Consider the following 24,170-nt stretch of genomic DNA (forward strand, 5'->3'; position numbering starts at 1 on the left):
GGAGTACTGAATTCATTTAGGCTTAACTAGCTTATTAAATATTGCGCTGCAGAAGTAATGCGTGACATGTAGAGCCGCCATAAATAAAAAAAGCATTTATTACTGACTATATCACCACCTCAACTAAAACACACAAAAAAAATCATTTAGATGTGTTGACAAGCCTACAGTTTGCCTCAAGACCCGCCCGGCCCGATTCCACTCATAGCAAAACTTGTTTTTTCTTCTTCGTGTTTTATTTCTTAAGGTCGCCGCCTACCTTTCCCCATCCTCCACTTTCCCCGCTGTCATGGTAACCCTCCCGACGCCCGGCGCGCTCTCTCTCGCTCTCAATATCGTCCCACCCGCTCCTTCGCTCTCGGTTTGGTGATGATGCAAGCGCGCCGGTACGTGGGGATTCCTCCGGATTACCCGGCATGCCCCGCGGCAAAATGGCGGCCTGAGCCGAGCGCGCGGGTCCCGGCTGAGAGGGGCGGGGGGCAAAGTTTTGCGGCGGGCAAAGGGCTCTTTCCAACCGGCTCGGAACCGGCCTCAAAGTTACGGGGGTTCCCCCAGGGAAGCCGGAGCGCGGGGTTGGGCCCCGGTAGGTGGAGACGCGGATCCGAAGCGGGGAGCCTGTTGCTGAGATCCGGAGCCCCTCGGCGGGACCACGGGGCGCCCGTGGTTGGGGCCGGGTCGCCAGCCGCCTCTTGGCCCTGGGCTGATGCGGGGTCGTCCGTAGGCTGCAGCAGCAGCAGGTAGCGGCGGGCGGGGCTGACCTGCGTCCTCCGTCGGGATCGCGGCTGAGTTGCAGTGAGTAGGCAAGCCGGCTAGGTCTGGGGGTGAAGCAGAGCGGTGGGCTCTCTTGGGGCTGAAAGTTTGATATAAGTGAGCCACGGGGGGGCTGGCTTTTGGGGGACAATTGGAGCAGGAGTTGGGGGAATTGAGAATGGATATTAATAGGTGCGGATTTAAGAATTGATTTAGATCTATTCTTGGGGCAGTGATTTCTTACCCGCACTGTGTGCACAACAGAGGGGGAAATACCGGTAAGTAAGACTGAAACTTACTGCTGGAGGAGAAATCGCCTGCCTGAGGGACAAAGGATGGAAACAGTGGAGATTAGTACATAGTACTAAAAGGAGCTGCTGGAGCAGGTGAGAGTGAAATTCATGTAGTGTGATTTAACTTCATCTTTATTCCCATTATTTGTGATGATAAAACTTGTTTCTGCCGTACTTAAAGGAATTGGAAATCTTCAGTGAATACAGCTCCAGGCTGAGTTATTCTAGGTTATTTATTGTTATTTATGGTTATTTGTTTTGAAGATTTATATCCAGCCTTTAAATCTAATGAGTCTCAAGACGGGTTACAAGAAACAGGTGACAGTGTGTAGTCTCATGGATGCTGGCATAAGTGATTGATTGTGAACAAGAAGTCTAGCTAAGGAAGGTAGTAAGATACAGTATGTGAAATAAAAGGGAAATATGATATTATTTGACATTTCAGTGATAGGCAAGAGTGAATGGACAAAGTATTGGATGGCCATGACCTGAGAGAAGCTGGAGCAAGTGAGAGGCTTCTCCGTAGTTGTTTGTGACTCTCAGCACTGCACATCTGTCTTGCAGAATTGCATTTGTTGTGGATACAGATTTAAGTGAAGTAATGAAAGAGGAAATTTGTGGCTTTAGACTGTGTCATCTGCGCTGACACATCTTTGTCTGCCAGTTGGACCAGCAGGGCTCATAAATAAGAGTTTGTGGTTTTTCTTGGCATATAAACAGGATTAAATTAAATATGCACAATTTGTGGATACAGTAGAAATGGATTTGGTTTCTGAAATGGATTAGTGTTGTCCACGTACACACAAATTTAGCTGAAATCTCTTTGTTTTCCAAAAAATAAATTGATTGCAGTATAACAGAACCACAAGGCTATCAAGCAAAATGGACACAGTCTACCAAGATCTGCGAGAGGAGTTAAAATGATCACTTGTATAAGTAATGTAATTTGCTTGTTTTCACCAAAAGGATGGGAAACTACCCAACTAATCTGTATCAAGAAGCTGTTATACCCCTGGCATCCAGGTAACGTTGGTGAGCACCAATGACTCACATAATCCTTGGTCATTGTAGCTGTGTCTAATGGGAGATGGAGGCCAACAAAATCTAGAGGACCATAGGTTAGTATATACTGTTCTAAATGCTAGAATGGAAAGATTTCTGCCAACTGCTTCATTTTGAAGAGGAAAAAAGTGACACTTCTGCTTACAATTCAGCTATGAGAAAATATCCCAAACAAACCAAATTCAAGAATAATGTGAGGGAAAGTACGTTAGAGGGGATTAGTATTAGTATCCATTCCTCATCACTATACAGGAGATACTGATAAACTAGGATGGAGTTGTACCAGAGAAGGCTTGACCTAGAAGCCTTCCTTGCCTTGAGAAGAATAGGAAGTTGAATGTAAGTACTGAATTGCTTTTCCTTGAGGACAGGAGACATTCTAGCACTGGGATATAAAAAGCAGTACATTCCAAGGTTAGTGTTCTTCCTCTTTCCCCCTCCCCTGCCAGCAACCCTGCTAATTGCAGAACCTCTAGGATCCATCACCCAAATACACCCTCAGTGGAGACAAACAAGCCTGTCTTACAATGCCTCATGAAAGTATAACCAGAGACCTAAGTGACCATGGTGTGGAAGTCACAGGTCCCTTTTACCGAATGGTACAGAAAGTCACTCAGCACTTGGAGGACACTGGATTTCTAGGTCAAAGAAATGATTTCCCTAAGCCAGGGATACTGTGAAGACCACCCTGCTTGGAACAGATTTCTTGAATGAAACAAAAAGGGTTATGTGTTGCATTAGGGGCTGCCTAGGCATTTCTTGAGTGTCCTGCATAAGCCTAACATGTGCTTCTCTTCCAGGGAGTAGAAGGTGTGGGATGAAAGGAATATGGGACGCTGCTTTATGCAGAGTCCGATAATTGGTCTGCCTAGCTCATTGCCTCTCCAGGGTTACATAGGGTGTTTTCCAGCCATACCTTTAAATGTCAGGGATTGAACTCAAGACTGCCTGCCTGCAATTTGTAAAGCATGTTCTCTATCAATTATCAGCCTTAAAAATCATAAAACGTAGCAAGATCTGTTATACTTTTCCCACTTAGGGGAGACTATAAAGTGATCAAGATGGATAATGTGGCAGTCAAAAGCTATGTGAATAGGCAAGGAAGAGAGAAACTGGTCCCTCTCCTGCAAATATCCTTCTTGATTTTCTCTGGCAAGAATGTCTGAAAGGTATATTTGTGGCCATCATGTCTAACTTATTAGCTTGCAGAACACCGGGCTAGTTACTATAGATTGCTAGATTAGGCTGATGTTGGTTTGCTTCAGCAAGGAAATTCTTATGAAAGAAGTCTAATCCATATGGGTAATTCCTAGAAAGCTTCAGCCAGTGCTTTTCTTCTGGGGGTATGCATACCCCTAAACATTTTGTGAATCTAAGTATGGCCTCATTGAGGGACAATATTTCAATATGAGTAGGAAAATGAGAGTACCCCTAAACATTTTTTTGGGGGGGGGGAAGCACTGACTTCAGCTGATACTTTGCAAATCAGGAGTGGGGAACCTCCAGCCCCTGGACCAAACTTGGTCTGATGGGTTCACATTTGGTCTGCAAGACTATTTTCCCCAAATCTTGTCCAACTAACATAATATGTGCCAGGTGTGGGGCAGGTAGTGATGTGGCTGCCTGTGCACAACTGAGAGCCTTAAAGTATGCTCCTAATTGTGCACTGGCAAGGGAAAGCAGCCATTGACTCTACCACTCATCAGCGGCTCAGCAGTAGACTTGAAACTTGATGGATTGACTGTATATCATTCTTTGATGTCTGACTTTGGGACTTCAAAGCACCCAGTCACCTGATATTGTGATTGACAGGTGGGGAGCCCTCCCAAATTTGGCCTGGTAGGTTTGATCCAGGATCTGGCCACAGAGCTCATTCCTGCTTTAAGTAATCACTGTAATGAAGACTTTCTCAAAATACCTTATTAAAATAGTTCTTGAGAGCTATGAGGAAGCCGAATGACGTAGCCGAATACATAGCAACCTTTATTTTCAAGTCCATTCTTTTATCTAAAATTTTTGTATGCCATATCCATTTTATGTGAATTTTGGCTAATTGCCTATTTAGTGCACAAAGTAAACTGCATGTAAACACAATGGCAATCAATGTGTCACAAATCTGTATATTTTAGAGGCGCGAGTTGCACAACTAAGGGTATACCTGTTGCCTAGCCCTAAGTGTTGTGTTTGCACTAAAGACTCCTGCCAGGCTTGGATATAGTTGTGTCTGATCTTCAGGAACACTGAACACACTTTTTCTTAGTCACTGCTCGAAGAGTAAAAGTATGTGGAATTTGGTCCCTCCACGTCGCAGGCCCATTGTGAACTTTAGTCGGAATGATACAGGAAACTGTGCTGCCTTGTGGGAAGGAGATTGTAAGACTATTCTAGCTTGATCTCATGCCTCCTTCGTCCTATTCATACTTTATTCACTGAAGACCTGCTCATAATTCAGGATTGCCTCTTGTGCTGTCCCTGATTGGAAGAGCTGCTGATTGATTCAGAAGCTAATAAAGGAGGAATTCCGGTAAGCAGGACCGTCTGACGTTCTTAATATGGGTTCTCTAAAGCCTGCTGGAGAAAGCATATTAAGTGTCGAGTCTTCTGATTTCCATTTAATGTGAGGAAGATCAGCCCCCTCTCAGTTCAAAGGATCTCTTGGAGGGATTCAAAGTTGGCTCCTTTCTTCCCCACTCTAGCCATTTCCCTGCTTTACCCCTGTACAAGACTTGTTGGAAAAACATCACGTCATTTCCTGCCTGTGCAGGAAATCCATTGGTGTCTATCTCAGGGAAGGGGTTGGCCTGCATCCGCTACAGTTCCTTGAACTATGAGGTAGGCAAGTGAAGTCCGCGTGAGAGAGCCAGTGTGGTGTAGTGGTTAAGAGCGGTAGACTCGTAATCTGGGGAACCGGGTTCGCGTCCCGCTCCTCCACATGCAGCTGCTGGGTGACCTTGGGCTAGTCACACTTCTCTGAAGTTGACCTTGGGCTAGTCACACTTCTCTGAAGTCTCTCAGCCCCACTTACCTCACAGAGTGTTTGTTGTGGGGGAGGAAGGGAAAGGAGAATGTTAGCCGCCTTGAGACTCCTTCGGGTAGTGATAAAGCAGGATATCAAATCCAAACTCTTCTTCTTCTTATTGGGACATGCGCTCTTTCCCTCCCACATGTAGACTTCTGGTTAAAGGTGGAACTGGTCTGTTGGCTGATTCTCTTCAACTGAAGCCACCTGGTAACTGAGGGCCCTCCATTGCCAGGTCTCCATTGTTGTATGAGGGAAGCATGTGTTAAACAGTCAGCCTTTCATCTTCAGGAAGTTTTAACAATAGTTTGCCTTTGTATCACAAGTTTCCCAAGGTATAGAGGAATCACCTACCCTTACCTAAGTCCTGTTGGGGCACCCTCCCAATTCTCCCTTATTCCTGCTTGAATATTATATGGAATGATATGATAAACTGTGCATTTCACTTTGCACACCGTTTCTGGCAAGTTCCCTAAAGTCTGTAGTGTGTGCCTGCCTTGCTTCCTCTACTGCCTTTTCAAATTGTTTGCTTAAAATTGTTTTTGCATGGAAGTAGAGTAATCAACATATCCCGAAATGCAGGAAAAATGAAATCTTTTGGTAAAATTGGCCAGAAAGAGTAAACAAAGTGGTTATGCTTATGATACTGTTGCAGATTTTAAGTATTGGGGAGAGTCTATAATTGTATACTGTATATGTTGTTGCCACAATTCATTTTCAGTGGCTTGAGTTTGGGGGGTATATAGCTCTTGTAAAATAATTTACCTCAGATCCCCTTTTCCCACACTGCTTTTAATTTAGGCCTGGGAAATAGTGTATAAATATTAGTAATTTTTTTTCAGGGTCGAGGACTTAAGTGATTCAAGTTAAATCAGAACTGCGGTATAGCCAAAAGAAGAGGGATTTTGGAGCTGGAAAAGGATTTTAGATTATTTGAAGCTTCCATGCATAGTTCTTGCGAAACTTCGTTAGGAATTATGTGCATGCAAGAGCAGAGTTAAGCCTTTAGTCTATATAGTATATAAATCTGTCTGGGGATCAAAAAATAAACATCTTGGTGTAGCTAGTTTGAAGAGGTTGAAGAGAGAAGCAGCCATTTTCCTTGGGACATGACCTGTGACTGGTTCACTTCAGCACCAAGTTGGATCTTTGATTTGACTAACTGGGATGGTAACTTAATGCAGTGTTAATGATCATTTCAATGCCCTGGGATCAACAGAGTCAGACTTTCGCTTCCAGCAAGGTCAACAAAGGTCAAGCCTGAGGCTGCTTTATCATAGTCAAGCTATAAAGTTGGATTCACAGACACCTGCTGCAGGAATTGCCATTGGGAGTTCTGGCTTGCATGTTTTAATGTTTCAGTTCTAAGCTTTCTTTAATATGCTTTTGTTTCTCAAAAGGATTAGATCAAACATATATTTTCACTGGGCTTCTTTTAAATGTTCAAGTGAGCACAGCCTTGTAGAAGAAACTACTCCCCCCACCCCCATGTCCTTTAATTTAACCAATACAGTAGTACCTCAGGTTACATACGCTTCAGGTTACATATGCTTCAGGTTACAGACTCTGCTAACCCAGATATCGTGCTTCAGGTTAAGAACTTAGCTTCAGGATGAGAACAGAAATTGTGCTCCGGCGGCGCGGCAGTTTTAGGTTAAGTACGGACCTCCGGAACGAATGAAGTACTTAACCCGAGGTACCACTGTATATATGTTTTACATCCCTAGTTCACACAGTAGTTGTGCCTTAATTTTGGCTGTTCCTGAACCTGAATTATGTTTTTTAAAATTATTATTATTTTGTGATATAGTTCCCTCCCCTGAATCTTAATTTTCTCTGTTCTTTATAAATAAATGCTATCAGCTTGAAATCAAATTCTTTCAAGGAAGAGGTAGGAAGTACTCAGTGGCACTTGGTAATTTGAGAGGGCTTCTTTTGAGCACTGGTTTAAAATTGCATTCATATCACACTATTGTTTTTGTCTCTATTGCCTTCTTTCCTTCTTTTTACCTTTAAGTAGACATGGTTAGGCTTGCAGCCTTCATCCTTCTAATAAAAGCATGTAATACTTGTTCATTAATATGCCTTCAAACGTGGTGATCGAAGTGATTTCCAGGACATGGATTTTTAAGTTGTTGCAACTTAAAGGGCACATAATTTTAAACCTGCCTGCTCATGATTATTCAAAATAGCTGTCTGTTTCTTAAAAGGTCAAAAGAGTTCGCACACACATTTACATATTTACCTGCTGCTTTGCAGGACACCTTTGGGAGGAAAAAAGGCTAAGGAGTAAACCCTGTACAAATTCGGAGTGGGGTTCCTAAGTGTTGGATGGCACATTGTTCTCCCTTTGGCAACTCCTGCAGCCAAACTGGTGCTAAACATATTGCTCTGCTTTCCTTTGGACCACGTCAGTGAGGCTGTGAGGGGGTTCTTTTCATTTGGGCAACCCAGGTCCTCTATACACGCTGCCAAGGCTTGTGCCTCAAAGAGCGGTCACTTTGGCACTGCTAATGCAATAAAACCAACGTGGGAGGCAGCAGTTACAAGTTACCAGTCTCTGTAGCCACAGCAGCTGCTGTGATTCTAGAATGATTTGACTTTACCTCTGGAGGCATAGTCCATCGTCTCAAGACAGACGGATGCCAACAACAACAAAATTTGGATTTATTTGTAATTATATATTTGTTTGTAAAGAGTTGGTAACTACAATCTTTAGAAATAACAAGTTGTTGAAATACTTGAGTACCTTGATCTGGAAACGCATCATTTAAAAATACCCAGTATAAAACCAGAACACAGTTTGTACTGTTAAGACATTTAGCATTTGTTTTAAAATAGGTATACAGTATTTTTACTTTTGGCTAGTGTATGGTGGCAGCTGTAGAATTTCTACACACCATGTATTGATATTGAACAATTTTTAGTCTTGTGTTGGAATGTATATCTATTGCTATATAAATTCCAGCCCTGAGAAATTTAGACTCTCCTGCTTAGATGTGTCTCTGGGGCGGGAGAAGGTTGATTTGAAGTTATGGGATCTTACCACCATTTCCTTGTTATGGTCAGATCCCCGTTCTAAGAGACCCTTCACCTCTGTGGAGGGGCCTAATTCACTGAGAATCCTAACAGGATCCAATACCCCTTCCCTTTCACTGGAGAAGAAGACTATATTCTTCGAGAAGAGTATATTCTTGGTAGCCAATGGGGGTCATTTCCCAGTTACCTATATAAAGTATATGAAGAGGGAATTTAGTAAACTCCTCTCCTTTCTGCTCTTTTGTGGGAAGCTGAAAGGAAACTCCCTTTTCTCTCGCCTGAGGAGAGGAGGATTGTGTCCCAATGTAAATTTCTGCATTGTTCTCCATTCCAAACCCTGCATTCCCCCCCCCCCCCCGCCCCGTGGAAGGCTGGGAATAAGCACCACAAGCAACATTACACATCATTGCTTAGTTCTTCAGAGCCTATAACTCATAAATAAGTAAATAAATGTAGTCTGATCATCTTTGTTGTTGAGACAAAGTCTGTCTAGGTCCTTAGGAAATTTTAATCTGAAAATCATCCACAACAGCAGTAACTGGTGGAACTATAGCCCTTTTTTTTAACTTTGCTATGCTCACTTAATACTTAAAGTGTAGAGAAACCATTGTGTTTGAGGCCTTTAGGAAATAGTATCAAACTTACTGATAAATTTTAATTGAGTAACTGCCCGTTGGAATTTTCATTTCATTGAAGAGTAGTGATTTTAAGGAGAGCAGCATGGTGTCCTCAGAGATTGAAACACCGTTCCAAAGAAACAAAAGGCGTTTTTCTGTGTTTGTAGAAAGTCTTCAAGAGAAGAGTTACTTCTGTGTTCTCTCTTGATCAGCTGAATAATTTGACTATTAAGACTGGGGTGGGCATTTAATGATGTGTGTGCACCATGAGGCTACTTATGAATAAGCAAAGGTCTCATGCCAGCCAGGAACTCCTGAAGGTGCAGTGATGCTGCAGAAAGTAAGCCAAGTTCTTTGTAAGATTCTAAAACTTCTAAAGGGTATATTTACAAGGATCAAACCTCCCAGCTCCCAACTTGTAGCTTCAGAAATAGCTCTGATAGGATTTAGCGTAGTCAGCGCCCCGGCTGGGTGTGGAGAATGTATTGCCATGTAGTATTTAGTATTGGATTGACAACCTGTAATATAAACATTAGTCCAAACACGATCTTATACCAAATCTCCGCCCATGCAAGGAGCCAGCCGTCTTCCTGCCACGCGCCATAAATCGTTTACGGTTTGCTCGTGCCAGTGCATTTGAGAAACAGCTGCACACTGGGATTAGCAGTTTGTAGAGGGCCTCTGCTGAGCTAAATTAGGGCCTACTGCCCTGGTTGTCAATGCTGGTAATGGGGGGGAGTGAAATAGCAGAAGTGTTTCTCTGCACCAAAAGGCTATTAGTTCAGGGAATGAGGGTGGGGATTTGCGTAGTAGAGGGCAGTGAGTAATGGTGTTCTGGGCTGTTAGAGTAGCTATGTGCTGACATACTTCTTGCTTATGAACAGAGCTGGAATGCCTGATCGATGGTTGCCCCGCATCATGGGGAGATTAGTCACAAAATGTAACCAGTATGCCATCAAGCTTTTTTCTGTAGCATAGCAAATGTGCAGGTAAATGTTAACATGCTGGGGAAGAGAGTAGCTTGGCAGTAAGGATGTTTCGTTGGGATTGCTTTGTGCTCATACAGAATGGCCACCCTTTCCTGTTATTGGGAAGGAGACTTTGTGCCTAATATTCTAAAGATATTTCTGTGTAACTCTTAGGTCTTCCTTCTGTCCAGTTCTCTTTTCTCATGACCTGTGCAGTTTTTATTTTTTAATTGCTCTTCTAAACTGCCCTTTACTCAAATGAATCCTCTAAAATATAAATGATAGACTTCAGGACAAAGAGTAGCAGCAAATACAGATAAAAATTCAGCAGCAGACATACCTAATACTCCTCAAATTCCCAAACCTTGGAGAGTCTAATCAGTGCCAACAAAAGCCTGGGTAAACAAGTGTGTTTTACTTGGCACCAGAAACCCATCAGTGTAGAGGCTAACTGCACCTCTGTGTCAGGGAATTCCTTAGTTAGGGTCTTCTCTGTAGTGGCACCCCATCCCCTGTCACTATACAGTGTTTTATCCCCACTGAAACATGGAAGAAAGCCTCTTCTGCTGATCTCAGGTCAGCTTGTAAATGGAAACGGGTATTTTGATTCTGGGCTTATTTAGGGCTTTGTTTCTCAGCATTGACACCAGAAATTGGAGCCAGAAATTTATAGGGAGCCAGTACAGGCCACACCACTAGCATAATCCTGCATAGATGCTCCAGGCAACAGCCTAGCAACAGTGTTCTGCACTAGCTGGTGTTTTCAGACCATCTTAGAAGGCATTTCTGAGTAGGAAAAGCATCATGTTTGGAACAGCTTTGACTTGCACTATGGATGCCAGTCTGATATTAGAATAGCTCCATAATTTCTGTGGGATAAAATGTTGGGTGAGATCACATGGAACCTCTTTAATATTCTGTCTTTTTTCATTCTGCAGTTGAGTAAGTGGGCAAGAGGCCACTATATTGTTGGTTACAGAAACAGAATAAAAATGATCCATAAATACACACATACACAAACAAAAAACTAGCCATTTTTTGGAAACCATGTTGCAGAGTTTGGGGTACTTTGCAGAATGTATTATTTGTTTATTAAAAACACCCTCAATTCAAATGATTATTTGGAGGATCAGAAATTAGTTGTGTATTAGTAACTTCCTTGTCCATTCCCTGTTTGAACATGAACCATAGTTTGCTTTGTTGCCTACATCAGCAAATTGTGCTTTGTGCTGTCTCTCTAAATCAGAATTAGCAACTTACTTCAAACTATGGTTTCAGATTCCAGTTTGGAGGGCAAGTTCTAACCAGAGATTGCCAATTCAGACATCACAATACATGATTGTTAGTGCTAAATGGGAAGCAGAGATAGACACTGCATGCAAGAGGCAAGGAGAGGATGTACAAGTCTGTGGCTTGTACATGGTCTTCTAAAGCACCATTTTGCAGAGCTATCTGATTTTTTATTCATTCTCTTTTCACTTACGCTGGTTGTAAATGCACAATTTTGCTACTTGTGCCCAAGTATTAACCTTAGGACACATTAATAATTCAGCCTGTCACAGATGGACTTCCCATGCTGTTTGGTAAGTAAAACAGTATTTTATTTACCTGTATATAGTGAGCTATGCTTGGGTATGACCATATTAAAATATTGTAGTTTTATCTGTTGCCATGTCTCTTCGGTTAGCTCAGTTGAGTAATGAACATATTGATGTTCGTATTATATTTATTTTCTGAACCAAAAGGACATTGATAGGGAGGAAAGAAAAAACCCAATTATGGCAAGGTTCCCATGTTATGCTAAGCCATGGTTAACTTAACCCAAAGTTTATAAACCATGGTTTGTGAGATGGTTTGTTCATGATTAGTAAACCATGGTTAAGCTACTGGGCCAGGTTCATAAAATGTGGTTTATAAACTGTAGTTAGCATTGCATGCAAACACAGCCATAAAAATATTGAGGTGGAAGTACTTAGACATAGGCCTTATTCCCATCTCACTGGAAACCAAACTATGGCTTACTAGAACTGCACAAACATACTGCTTCCTGCACAAGAGCTTATATCCACTTTGCTGCTCCCTGGTCCTTTTAGCATAGCACTCTGCTGCAGCTAAACCAGGATAGAGTCTCTTTTTGCCCCTGTTCTGAGACCCAAAATAGTACGAACAAAAGGCCATGGAAGGCTGTGGAGCACAGCTCTAGGTTTACAGGGCTTGATTGTGTTCAGTGATGGCAAATATATGCTCTTTGCAAAAACCTAAATTTCTCAGACTGATGACATTGCTATGACAGGGTTATCAACAAAGGGTTGGCTAACTGTATGTACCTGAGAACTTGGTGAATACCTGTGTCCAGAACCTTTTCACCTAGGCACAGTCCCACCACAGAAGTTCAAAGGAGCCCACTGATGGCACCCTCTCCAGCACTGTGGAGGTATTGAAGTGGGGTCTACAGCCACCATAAGAGTACTTTGAGCAACACCTCCTGAATTCTAGCAGGGGTAGAGAAGAGGTTTAGTCCAAATCGAGTCCCCACAGTTCTCCTCAGTGCTTATGTCCAGATCACCTTCCCATATAGTTCCCACCAGTGATAATTGGTATATCTGGGAGGCCCCCCTTGAGCTTTCCATCTGGCTGGATGCGGAAGTACTCATAAACTAACTGTGAGTAGATACCATCTCAACAGCTTCCACACAATGACCTCACCTGGGCAATGCATATTTCTACTTTTGCTCAGAGTGAAGCCTTGCTGCAATTTGCTGCTAGACACTGTTTTGTTCTTAATAAACAACTGGAGAGTGGTATGCAAATATAACAAAATGATTGATAGGCATAAATTCAAAGTCCCACCTCCCCAGCCCATTAGCGTTCCTAAGCAACCATGAGGGCTAGTAACTTTAGTAAAGCAATATGTACTGAAATATAACAGGATCTCATGAGCTGTGTCTTGCAGTTGTTGTTGTTTAGTTGTTTAGTCATGTCTGACTCTTCGTGACCCCATGGACCAGAGCACGCCAGGCACTTCTGTCTTCCACTGCCTCCCGCAGTTTGGTCAAACTCATGCTGGTAGCTTCGAGAACACTATTAGCATGTTGGACTCCTGGACGCCTTCCAACCTGAGGGGCTCATCTTCCACCGTCATAACTTTTATATGCTTGTTGTCTTTGTCCATGGAGTTTTCTTGGCAGGGATACTGGAGTGGCTTGCCAGTTCCTCCTCCAGGTGGATCACGTTTGGTCAAAACTCTCCACTATGACCTGTTCATCTTGGGTGCCCTGCTTGGCATATTCATAGCTTCTCTGAGTTATTCAAGCCCCTTCGCCACGGCAAGGCAGTGATCCATGAAGTGTCTTGCAGTGCCTTTCCCCAAATAAGTAAATTGAGCTCCTTACTTTGTTTGTATAGAATTCAACCTACATATAAAGCATGGAGTGTTTTTGTGTGTTTTCCCTCCACTGTGTGTGTGAGAGAGATATTTCTAACCCTCTCTCTCCTCCTGCTGGGTGTTTGTTGCTGCTGCTGGAAGTGATTTACTTTCCACCCCTCACCCCCACCCCATTAAAAAATCCAGTTGTAGAGTGTTAGCTTTCTGCCTGAAAGGAGTTAACCTTATGATGACTGACGAACCTTGGATATGCTTATTTCAAGGGATTGCATGTTGTCTACAGCACCTGTGTGCATCTACACTCACTGAGTTTTAAACTGAGGATAATTCATTGTCGGTCATGATAGTTCTCGGTTTGTTGCTGGCTACTTTTCACATGGAAATGTTTTGGAGGTACTGTGAATAATTTGGGGGGGGGGTGTTGAGGGGAGGGATTGGACAAGGGAGAGCTGATGGACATGCAAATAAAACTTTAATTCTCCTTGTCGTATTCTCTTTGCCCAGCTGTATATAGTAACTTCACAGTACGTGTCTCTTCCTATTCCTATGAAAGTAGACTTTGTTCTCTGAAGACTGCTAATCATGCCCCATGGGGGTGTAATCAGTTATAAGGTATTTAATATATGCAGGCAGGAACAGGCTGCCTGGCCAGGCTGGCAGATTGCAACACTACAATTATAAAGGGCCCCTTTCCCCTGCTCTGCCCGCCCACCAGTGGCAGGATGAGGGCTTTGCCCTGAGATGCTGTAAAACATACAAAGGATAAACGTGGGCGGGAGCTGGGTAAGCGCAGAGACACCTCCTTTGCCTGCCTGCTGTTTTCCTGCTTATCTGAATGCTGGGAGAGACAGTACTGCTGAGACTTGTGGAAGCTGGGAGCAGTTGGAGGGGGTGGCTGGTAAAAGGGCTCCCTCCCCCTTTCTTTTGGTGGAGCCTAAAGGGGCTTTTCTTCATGGGCATGTGCTTGGAAACGAGGAAACGTATTTCAGTATCTTAGAAGAGAATGGGATTTTTGTTGCATTTCTCTAGCTTGCAGTGAGAGGGTGGCACACCCTGCTGCCTCATTGGTCTTACTTCGTATTGCCTCTCTATGTTTTTGGCGCTTTCCCTGCCCATTTTCATTTTTGTAGGCCGTGCCCCCCCCCCACTTTTAATTAAAACCATGGTAGCAAACCTTCCACAACTTTCCAGGTGCTCCCTGTGTTCCTTGATCGTTCACATGAAGCCAAACCACCCCTGGATCGTTGAAGAGCATTTGCTAAAAAGCAAAACAAAACCGATTGTGCTATAAAATGGAACAAACAAGGCGTGAGCTGTTTGTCTTTGCCTTGCAATAACACTTGGTCTGGGGTTCTAACAAGCTTCTACCTGTAAGGGGAGTGGGACAGAAATTGTCTTGGACAATCTCAAGGCAGTCCTGGATTTAAGTTCAGTGTTTTTGGAGAGAGAATGTGATTCACACTTTTAGTTTCCAAAAGCAAACTTGAAAGCAGAACATTTGTGTGAGACAATTAAGAGGGAAGGCAGTGCCCTTTAGCTTGATCTAGGCTTGTCTGGGAAGCTGGCAACAGCTCTTTTTGAGGTAAACCGTCTCCTATTTCAGTAATGTCCTTTAATTGTATATTATTAGCACAATCCATTCATATGAGTCCTACATAGTGCACACCACGGACAGCTGCTTGTACTTGACAAAAACTGGCAACCATTTAATTTTGATGGAGACATAAGGTTACCTGTTCATATTGTCCACTGTTACTGTACAACGTCACTCATGTCAGCGCATAAGTGGAGTGGAATTGGCTTTGCTTGTCTTCACAACAGCACTGTAGGGAGGTAAAAGTTGTAGTACTGTATTCTGCTTTGCACGTGGGCAATTGACACTAAGCCATAACATAGCCAAGGTGGTCCTATAGCTGAAAGAGAATCAGAGCTTCTCAGTCTGGAGAAGTTTAATAGGTTGGATTCTCATAATTCATTGTTGCCTTTGCAAAGGAGAAGCAGGATTAGAGAACACTTCTGCCTCTGAAGACTTTGTGGGTGCATAGCGTGTATGTAGCTCCACCCTGTGTGGGCGGCTTTAAGAGCAGGGTCCCCTCCATGTTTACCAGGCATCTGAGACCTTTGCCTTGATTCCTTGATTTCTGAGGCTTCCTGTTGTGGCAGGTGGCTCTGAGAGGAAGAGTTCAGTAGAGCAGAAATCATATCAGCCTTTGCTGACTTTTGGTAGTGTATTTGTGTGAAAGGGTGTTGAGGTGGAGAAGAGAAAGAAATACCCTGCCCGGGGGCGGGGGGGGGGGAAGGTAACCGGCTTTGAAAAAGGGAGTTGTGTTAAACCAAACATTAAAGGGTAGTTTAGCAGTTTCTTTCAGCTTCCTTCTGCTAAACCGATATTTTTCGATGGTTGAATACTGGCTGTTTTGAGCAAAAGCTGGGTTGGCAGGGAGGAAGGGAGAAGCTTCTTACATATTTCTTAAAACCATTCTTGGCTAGAAGGATCCAGCTGCTTCCCAGTTAGCCCAGTCTACAGAAACAAATGCACATGCGCGCGCGCACCCCCCCCGAAAGTTATCCTTATGAATTCCCCTTCTCATCCTATTTTGTTTGCTTCAGTGCACTTGGTAGTGGCTCCAGTACTCCTCTGTCCGGGTTCATGGCTGAGGCAGTGGTGGAGGTCTGTAGCTGGCATAGTTGGAGGGACTGCGGAGGCCACGTGGGCTTGGCTGCTTGTTTTTGTTCTCTGCTTTGCGTGGAATGCAGTGTGTTTGTCTTTCTTGGCCTGTGGTTTCAGCCTGCATTCCTGAGCATAGAGTCAGCCTGGCGGCAGGCGGCGTGCTGTTCATGCCCTGCGGCTACATGCTTTCAGCTCCACATCAAAGGTGTGTTTAGTGCGTAGCTTGTGCCGTTCTTGGCCACACCTGGTGGCCTGCAGGCACGCAGGTAGGAGGGGCCTGGGTTGTGTTTGCAGACAGTGTTTTAAGGTTTAGACTTCTTCTCCGTACTTACGAAAGCAGAAGAGTTGAGTTTATGTTAAACAGTGGGGGGGAAAAATCCACATCCATGGTAACTGAGGAACTCAGCAAGCAGAGACGGTTGCTTTAGGGGCGGGTGGCGCTGTGGTCTAAACCACTGAGCCCACGATGGGGTGAGCTCCCGTTGCTCGGTCTCAGCTCCTGCCAACCTAGCAGCTCGAAAGCAAGTAGATAAATAGGTACCACTCTGGCGGGAAGGTAAACAGCGTTTCCGTGCGCTGCTCTGGTTTTGCCAGAAGCGGCTCAGTCATGCTGGCCACATGACCTGGAAAAACTGTCTGTGAACAAACATCGGCTCCCTCGGCCAGTAAAGCGAGATGAGCGCCGCAACCCCAGAGTCATTCGCGACTGGACTTAACTGTCAGGGTCCTTTACCTTTACCTTAACCAGCAGCAGCACCTAAAAGCCTACAATAACTGTGCCTGTTCCCTGCAAATGGATTAGCTTGTGCTCAATTCAACTCCTGTTGAGGTGGGTCCACTCCTGCATGTTACTGGTTGGATCCCTGATGACTGGATTAGTTGTTTGAGCTATCAGACTGTACCTTCTGAACTGAAGGGGAAATTGGGACTCATCCTACTTCTGCTCTCAGGAGAGCAGCCATGGATACCTTTGGTCCAAATGTGTGGCGTGCTTGGCATCTGCCTGTTCCTGCCAGTCTACACAACAGAGGTAGTTCACATCAGTGTGGTTGTGGGGCTGTTCTGGAAGGAAAGATTGACTAGGATGCTTTCTTCCTGGTTGAGTGTGCTCTCTCCAAGTACAGATGATTTAATACCTTTATAATTGAAGATCTTGCCTGTGATTGAAAGCCCATATTTTGGGGTGTTGTTCTTTGAACTGTGGGGGAAAGAGTTTTATGGAAACTGCTTTTCAGTGGGTGCTTCCCATATTCCCAGCTGCGAGCTACAATACTTTGCCTGGTGTGTGAAAAACTGCTGCTTAGAAAAGTCCTTGTGGTCAGAGGTTTCCTTGATCCGCAAAAGCACTACCCATTATTTTCTTCCTTTATTCTCCCAATCTCTTTGACCTCCCTGGACACATCCCATATACCCAAAGGGTATGCATATTTTAAAAGTGCACATAATGGCATGTTAATAGCATACGGTCAGAAGAGCTCACCTCTTCCCATTGGCAGGAGCTTATGGTGGTGGATCTCAACAGAGACCGCAAGTAATACTTTCTTTTAGAGTGGGTGGCTCTGTGGTCTAAACCACAGAGCCTAGGGCTTGCCGATCATAAGGTTCAAATCCCCATGACGGGGTGAGCTCCTGTTGCTCGGTCCCTGTTCCCGCCAACCTAGCAGTTCAAAAGCACATCAGAGTGCAAGTAGATAAATAGGTACCACCCCGACAGGAAGGCAAACAGCGTTTCTGTGCGCTGCTCTGGTTCGCCAGAAGTGGCTTAGTGATGCTGGCCACATGACCTGGAAGCTGTATGTTGGCTTCCTCGGCCAGTAAAGTGAGATGAGTGCCTCAACCCCAGAGTCGTCTGTGACTGAACCTAACAGTCAGGGGTCCCTTTACCTTTACCTTTACTGTTCACATTGCATTTTGTGAGCTTTTGAGCTTTAATGGTAGGGTTACGTGAGGATATGGAGACTTGCTACACAGCGATTACTCAACATAGTGCAAAGTGCACTTAGATTTTTATTCTGAAGCTCTGTCATGTTCTTTGTCCAGAGCTGTGTGCGGGATGCTCCTAGGATAACACCTGATGGAGTGGTCTGGAATTGTAAGGGTTGTAGACAAGACTTTTAGGGTTGAAAAGCCAGGTTTGTCTTCTGCAGTGCAACCTCGACTCATTCTGGCTTGTCCCGTGTAAGAACATAATAAGTCTTTCTGGATCAAGGCCCATCTAGTCCGGCATCCTGTTCTCGCAGTGGCCAGCCAGTCGCCTGTGGGAAGCCTGCAAGCAGGACTGGCATTTGGCAGCACTCTCGCCATTTGTGAGTCCCAGAAAACGGCGTTCAGAGTCATATGATCTTGTTCAGTGGAGGCAGAACGTATCCATTGCGGCTAGTAGCCACTCGTAAGTAGAATGTGGTACAGTGGTGCCTCGCAAGACGAAATTAATTCGTTCCGCAAGTTTTTTCTTCTTGCGAGTTTTTCGTCTTGCGAAGCACGGTTTCCCATAGGAATGCATTGAAAATCAATTAATGCGTTCCTAGGGAGACCGCCTTCAGACCAGATCCGGGGACAGTCTGTCCCCGGACCTCTTCTGAAGGCTGGCGGGGGGAGAAGGACTTTTCTCCCCACCGCCAGCCTTCAGAACAGCCTTCTGAAGGCTGGCGGTGGGAAGAAAAGCCCTTCTCCCACCGCCAGCCTTCAGAAGAGTTCCTGCAGGGCTGCCTAGGCTGCGGATAGCAGCCTGCTGCCCAGTGCGAGGGACGCTCTGAAGCAGAGCGCCCCTCGCGCGGGGCAGACATCTGCAGCTTGGGGAGCCCTGCAGGACTTCCCCGCAGGGCTCGCCAAGCTGCGGGTAGCAGCCTGCTGCCCCGCACGAGGGGCGCTCTTAAGCAGAGCGCCCCTCGCGCGGGGCAGACATTCACAGCTTGGGGAGCCCTGCGGGGAACTCTTTTGAAGGCTGGAGGCGGGAGAAGGGCTTTTCTTCCCACCGCCAGCCTTCAGAACAGCTTTCTGAATGTTGGCGGTGGGGAGGAAAACCCTCCTCCCACCGCAAGCCCCGGGAACAGAGGAGAATCGCTGCGCGCCTTCTCCTCTGTTCCCGGACCTCCCACTGCAAGCCTTCAGGACAGGTGCTGCGCTTCCCCGCTGTCCCCGGAGATTTCCCTATGGGCTTTCATCTTGCGAAGCAAGCCCATAGGGAAATTCGTCTTGCGAAGCCGCTAAAAAATCGGAAAACCCTTTCGTCTTGCGGGTTTTTCGTTTAGCGAGGCATTCGTCTTGCGGGGCACCACTGTACTTGTGTGTTCTCTAGCCTCCTCCCCACTCTACTTGTTTGTAGTGATTGACAGTGGAAGGAGCCGATGGAGCAGCACACTATTTTAAGCAGGCTTATAAATAAAAGAGAGATGAAGGATTCATCTAATAAAAATATATATAAGTTTGTGAGAATCCCCGTGACAACACTACCGTTCTCTGGCTAGAGCTAAAGCTCCCTCTCCTGGACGTACTTGCTTCACTGCAGTTATTTAACAAGGCACAAACTATTGATGTAGTGCCGGACTACATATTAAATTCAGTTGTGTGTTTCATTCCCCTGACTTTTTGTCTCTTCTCCATGGAAAAGTAACTGTGGAAACTATCATGAGGACCATGCAACTTCCTCCCCAGCCCCCTGCCCCCCGTAGGAAAGCAACATTTTCCCTGCCATTTGTCTACCCTGGGAAGAGTTAAAAGCTTGTATTCCACTCCCAACAACAGCCTCAAAGTCTGTGTTTCATTGCTTAAATAGAAAAGCCAGGGGAAAGTAGCATACAATTGCATGCCATTTGTTGACTGTCCCAACATTTACTTAGCTTGTCAAAGTTTTTGATAGAGTCCCTCTTCACTGGTTCTAGGAAACAAAATAATGTACAAAATAATGAAGGTTCGGTTTCTTTAGATTTGTAGAAATAACTTTGCTGCAGTACAGAATACTGACTGCTGAAGGCAGGAATGACAACCGTGTACCAAAATAATGCTTAGGGGTTGAATCTCCTACCTCAGTCCTTTAAGGACTCAGGAATCAGTTAAGTTGATTCATCTCATTTTCCAGTGGTGTGAAAATTGTTAGGCATGCTCAGCTGTAACATTTGTATTATGAAATTAGTATTGGAAAGGTGAGGAAATTGAGCTTCTGCTCTCTGAACTGGCCATAATCAAAGCTCTCAGAAAAACAACAGCAAAAACTGCTCCCTGCTTCTTTGGAAACCTGGTTATCTAAATCTTCAGCTTCCTGTTGTAACCTGTTTTTTTCTCCGCAGCTGTGCAGCAACATAATGAATCTGCTTGTGTTTTGGTGGCAGCTGAGTGGTATTGGGAACAGTGATTGTGTGTTGTTGATAAATTTAAAAAAAGGCTTAGGATAGAAGGTGGAAGACAATAATCTGCAGTTCATGGAATCATTGATGAGTTTGTTTAAGAATGGAAGTTCATGTATGTGTGTTTTGAACAGAAGAGGAAAAGTGGGCAGTTTGGGGAATGTGGTTTGTTTTTTATAGTTTCTTCCTCCATTCTTTTGAATGCCGAGTTTTCTTAGCTAAATCTTCCAAAGGCTGCATTCATTTTCTCAAAACAATGTTATCAAACAATGATGCGTGAACAAGGCCTGTGAGTTTGACTCTGAACTAAATCCAATTTGTAGTTAAATTCCATTGGTGTTTTGGCATAAATATGAGAACTAATTTTGTGGAATTGATGTTGCTTTTTAAGCCTTAACATGGGTAAGCTGTGACTGTGCTAGTGAACTAGAAGGGGGAAAGCTGTGGGAGATTGGCTACTTCACGTGATCCCTGATAGCATGACTTAGAAGCATCTTATGATACGACTAATCCAGAAAATAATGTAACTTAAAAGTGTTGAGGTTTCTTAGATTCCCATGAATGTGGCTTCCTTATAAGTTATAGAGACTGAGCTTTTTAAAACCAAGCTACTTTTTCTTTTTACCATTATAAAGCTAACTGTAAACTATCCATTGCTGTCACTTGACTTTGGCTTTAAACTTTTAAAAACCTGTTTCTCTCAGGGAGCTGCTATTCTCCAGTTACTCTAGTTGTCCTTAGATAAGATTACTTCTCAAAACCGGATGGAATACCGAATTGCAGATTGTATTGACTTGCTGCTCACTGAGCTCTTAACAGCATCCAAGCCTCTCTGTGGCCAAGTGAGGGGCACCCCACACAGAAGATCGCTCCTCTGTTTCACAGCAAATTAGGTTGGGCTGTTGTGAATGAGGTGGAATAATGAACGTATCTGCATAATTCATGGCAATCTTCTACTCCAGAATAAATGCCTGTTCAATAAGTACATCAAGCAGTTGAATATTCCTGTCTTTTTTTCTTTTTTTTTTAAAAAAGGGGCATCGTTTTAAAGGCCTTTCCAGTATGCTGTGGAATCGTGGCCCGATGCTCGGGTTCTGTGATACTCATTGAAAACCTAGTTAGAATACTCTGCGTCCAGCGCTGACCATGTTCTTGCCTGTACTGTGCTTTTCTTCGTGTGCTCCTGCGTGTCAAGCCGATTGGTAACTCTCACAAAGTTCCCTTTCTCCGGTTTCAGAAGCCGTTGCCCAGATGCTGTTGGATGCGGTGCGGATACCGCAGACTCAGAGCTGGGAGGACGAACATGTTTGGACAGGACATCACTTTGGGTCTGTAAGTCCCTTGTTTTATGAGAGGCCTATGTGGGGAATGTCTGCAAGGGGTTGTGCAGTGGTACCCTGGGTATTTTGTCATGTGCCATGGGCGGGAGGAAGGGAGCTGAGCAGGGGATGTGTATGTTGTACTCTAGAACCCAGCAGGACACAGGAGAAGCGTGTGGGAATCAGTGCATGTTCCACTGTAGAGGACAATGTCTCTTGTAGATGAGGCAAGGATGACAAAATGCCGTTCACATGGACCGGGCTCTCGGTTGGATAATATCCTAGGTTTTTAAAATGCACAGGAAATAAAAAGGCTTTTGCCTGATATCAAAACAACACAAGGACCACACGAGTCTCTCTAGGGGAAAAGGTTTCAAAACCAGGCTGCTATAACCAAAATGGCTCTCTCTGTGATAGTCACCCACCTAATTTCAGAAGATAGGAGCATCCAGTGAAGGACCTCTGACAAAGATTTTAACACATGAACATATGGGGGGGGTGGGGGTGGAACTATCCTTGAGGTGGCTGGACCCTAAGGCATCAAAGGCTTGAAAGATAGGTGCCCACAATGTAAAATTGTGTTCAGAAATGGGCCTATAGTGAGTAAAACCTTTTTTCATGTGACTCCTTGATAGTTGTTGCAATCCTTGGGGTCTAGGGAAGGCTTCTTTAAGCCTTACAACCACCTGATTCAATATTCAAGATAACCTCTGAACTTGTAGGTGAACTCTTCTCTGCTAGCTTTTATAAGCCATAAGGGGCAAGATTGAGTACACAGTTGATTGTCAACACCCCAGCGGGTGCCTTACTCTCATTCACAGGCCACAGCTATTGAAAAATCTTAACAAAAAAGAACCAGACCGCATGCTGGGCATGTTCATTGATTGAACTGCAACACTGGTGATGTTTAAGTGGGAGGCATGCACGCAACCTTCTTGCCAAGGTACATAGCAACTTAGTCCATGTCTGGAATACCATTTGGAGAAGCTGCACTGCCCTCACTCCACCACAGAGTAGACTTGTGAGCTCTTGATGTATTTTATGATCATTGCAAGTTTTTCAGCACTGTGTTTAAGCCATCTCCCTAGCCACTTCACTCTCCCAACTGCCTGGTAAATCCAGGTACTGAGTGGGACCTATTTAGCTTGCCACATGCTTAGGAGTAATTGTGTCAATTATCTGAGCCACATCTGCATTCCACAGAGCAACGAAGGTTTCAACAGGTGCCCCAGTCATGCCACTAGGAAGCTCCCAAAGGATTCTCTTAGTCTCCATGGGCAGACCATCCCACTAGGCCCACCATCCTTGTGGAGGGAAGAGCCTGAACCCAACAGGAAGTTACCTGACCACGACAATTGTTCTTGTGCTTGCCTTCCCTGACAATAGAACATTTCTTTTCTGCTGCTTTACATTGTTTGTAACTTGTTTTACTGTGTAAACTTTTGGGTTGCATTTTGTACTTTTTATTAAGCAACAAACCACCATGTTTATTTAGTTATATGACCTCTATATAGTTGTGCATGTGTGTACAGATACATGTATAATATATTTTATGCATTTGAAAAACTAGGATCTTGCAGCTTTTAAAATAAATAAAAAAGTGAGATTCTCAGGCTGCTGAATTTTTGCACCTGATGAAAACAATTGTTCTGTTTCTGTGTTTGCATGGAATTGGAGAGTATGCTGGGCCTTCTTGGAAAGCCTCTCCCCACCCCCACAAGTCTATTCACAGGCACCGTGCTGCGTTCCTGTATTGTTGGACTTGGAGAAGTGTAGATCTAGTTATTGCTCTGTGGCCTTGGAACAGAATAGCTATGCTATTGTGAGATTGTTTGTTCTGTGCTAGTTGAGGCCCGAAGAAAACACTGTAGTAAGGAAAGGGGCCAACAAGCTTGTTGGGGCAGGGCCAATCCTAGGGCATCTCAAAGACTTGTTTCAGCAGCTCTCTTGCCCAGCACAGGCCCTCCTGGCTTCCTGTTACACTAACTTTGTTTATGGCTCTGACTTAGGGTGTGGAGTTTTTGTACACATAATGTAACCCCAACTCCAAGGTTGGGTGTCATTGATAGAGGAAAGTAGCTGGGAGGGCCAGGGAAAACTTCAGCAATGCAACCCCACCAGATTGTGTGAGAGCTTGAGTGGAAATAGCAGGCCAGAATCCTATTCTCCGACCTGTTGTTCTACCCCTCTGTTGATAGTTCCCTGACCTTGTGGGCATCCGGTTGTATATATGCCATACCTGTACATTTTAGGCTCATTTTGCTCTGAGAGCTAGGCATGGGAGAGATGATCTGTGGTAAAGAAGGTGAGGGACATTTTCTTAAGAGGGCCAGCAAATAGTTGGTACAGATTTCAAAAGCATTCCCTCCCAATACATCTTACAATTCCTTTCAGAAATAGAGGACAGTGTAGTCTGTTTCATGGGAATCTGCTGTCCACCTTCATTTTGACTCCTGAGCCTTTTATGAATCAGTACCTGAACTCTTGTTTTCTCATGGATCAGTGCAGCAGCAAATAGTTGTAAAATCAAAATACAGTCGTACCTCGGTTCTCGAACAGAATCCGTTCTGGAAATCCGTTCAACTTCCAAAACGTTCGGAAACCAAGGTGTGGCTTCCAATTGGCTGCAGGAAGCTCCAAAAATAGTTCACAAACTGGAACACTCACTTCCGGGTTTGTGGCATTCGGGAGCCAAAGCGTTCGA

The 24,170-nt window shown here is 44.5% G+C and overlaps 1 protein-coding gene across 5 annotated transcripts in view; it reads left to right on the forward strand.

Moving 5' to 3' along the window:
- The first annotated feature begins 409 nt into the window (after positions 1–409).
- Positions 410–24,170, forward strand: part of TJAP1 (tight junction associated protein 1) — a 43,659-nt gene continuing 19,898 nt past the window's right edge. Inside the window, exons 1-3 of one of the 5 annotated variants that reach the window (XM_081856069.1) lie at positions 410–583; positions 984–1,136; positions 21,385–21,475. The gene's annotated coding sequence lies outside the window, so the exon portion shown is untranslated. Of the gene's footprint in view, positions 1,137–4,527; positions 4,630–5,252; positions 5,460–21,384; positions 21,480–24,170 lie in introns of those variants that run through there. The other 4 variants (XM_081856068.1, XM_081856072.1, XM_081856070.1 and 1 more) reach the window with 4 other exon arrangements.

Source organism: Podarcis erhardii (genome assembly GCF_964252035.2).
Source record: "Podarcis erhardii genome assembly, chromosome: 3".
NCBI classification, from domain to species: domain Eukaryota; kingdom Metazoa; phylum Chordata; class Lepidosauria; order Squamata; family Lacertidae; genus Podarcis; species Podarcis erhardii.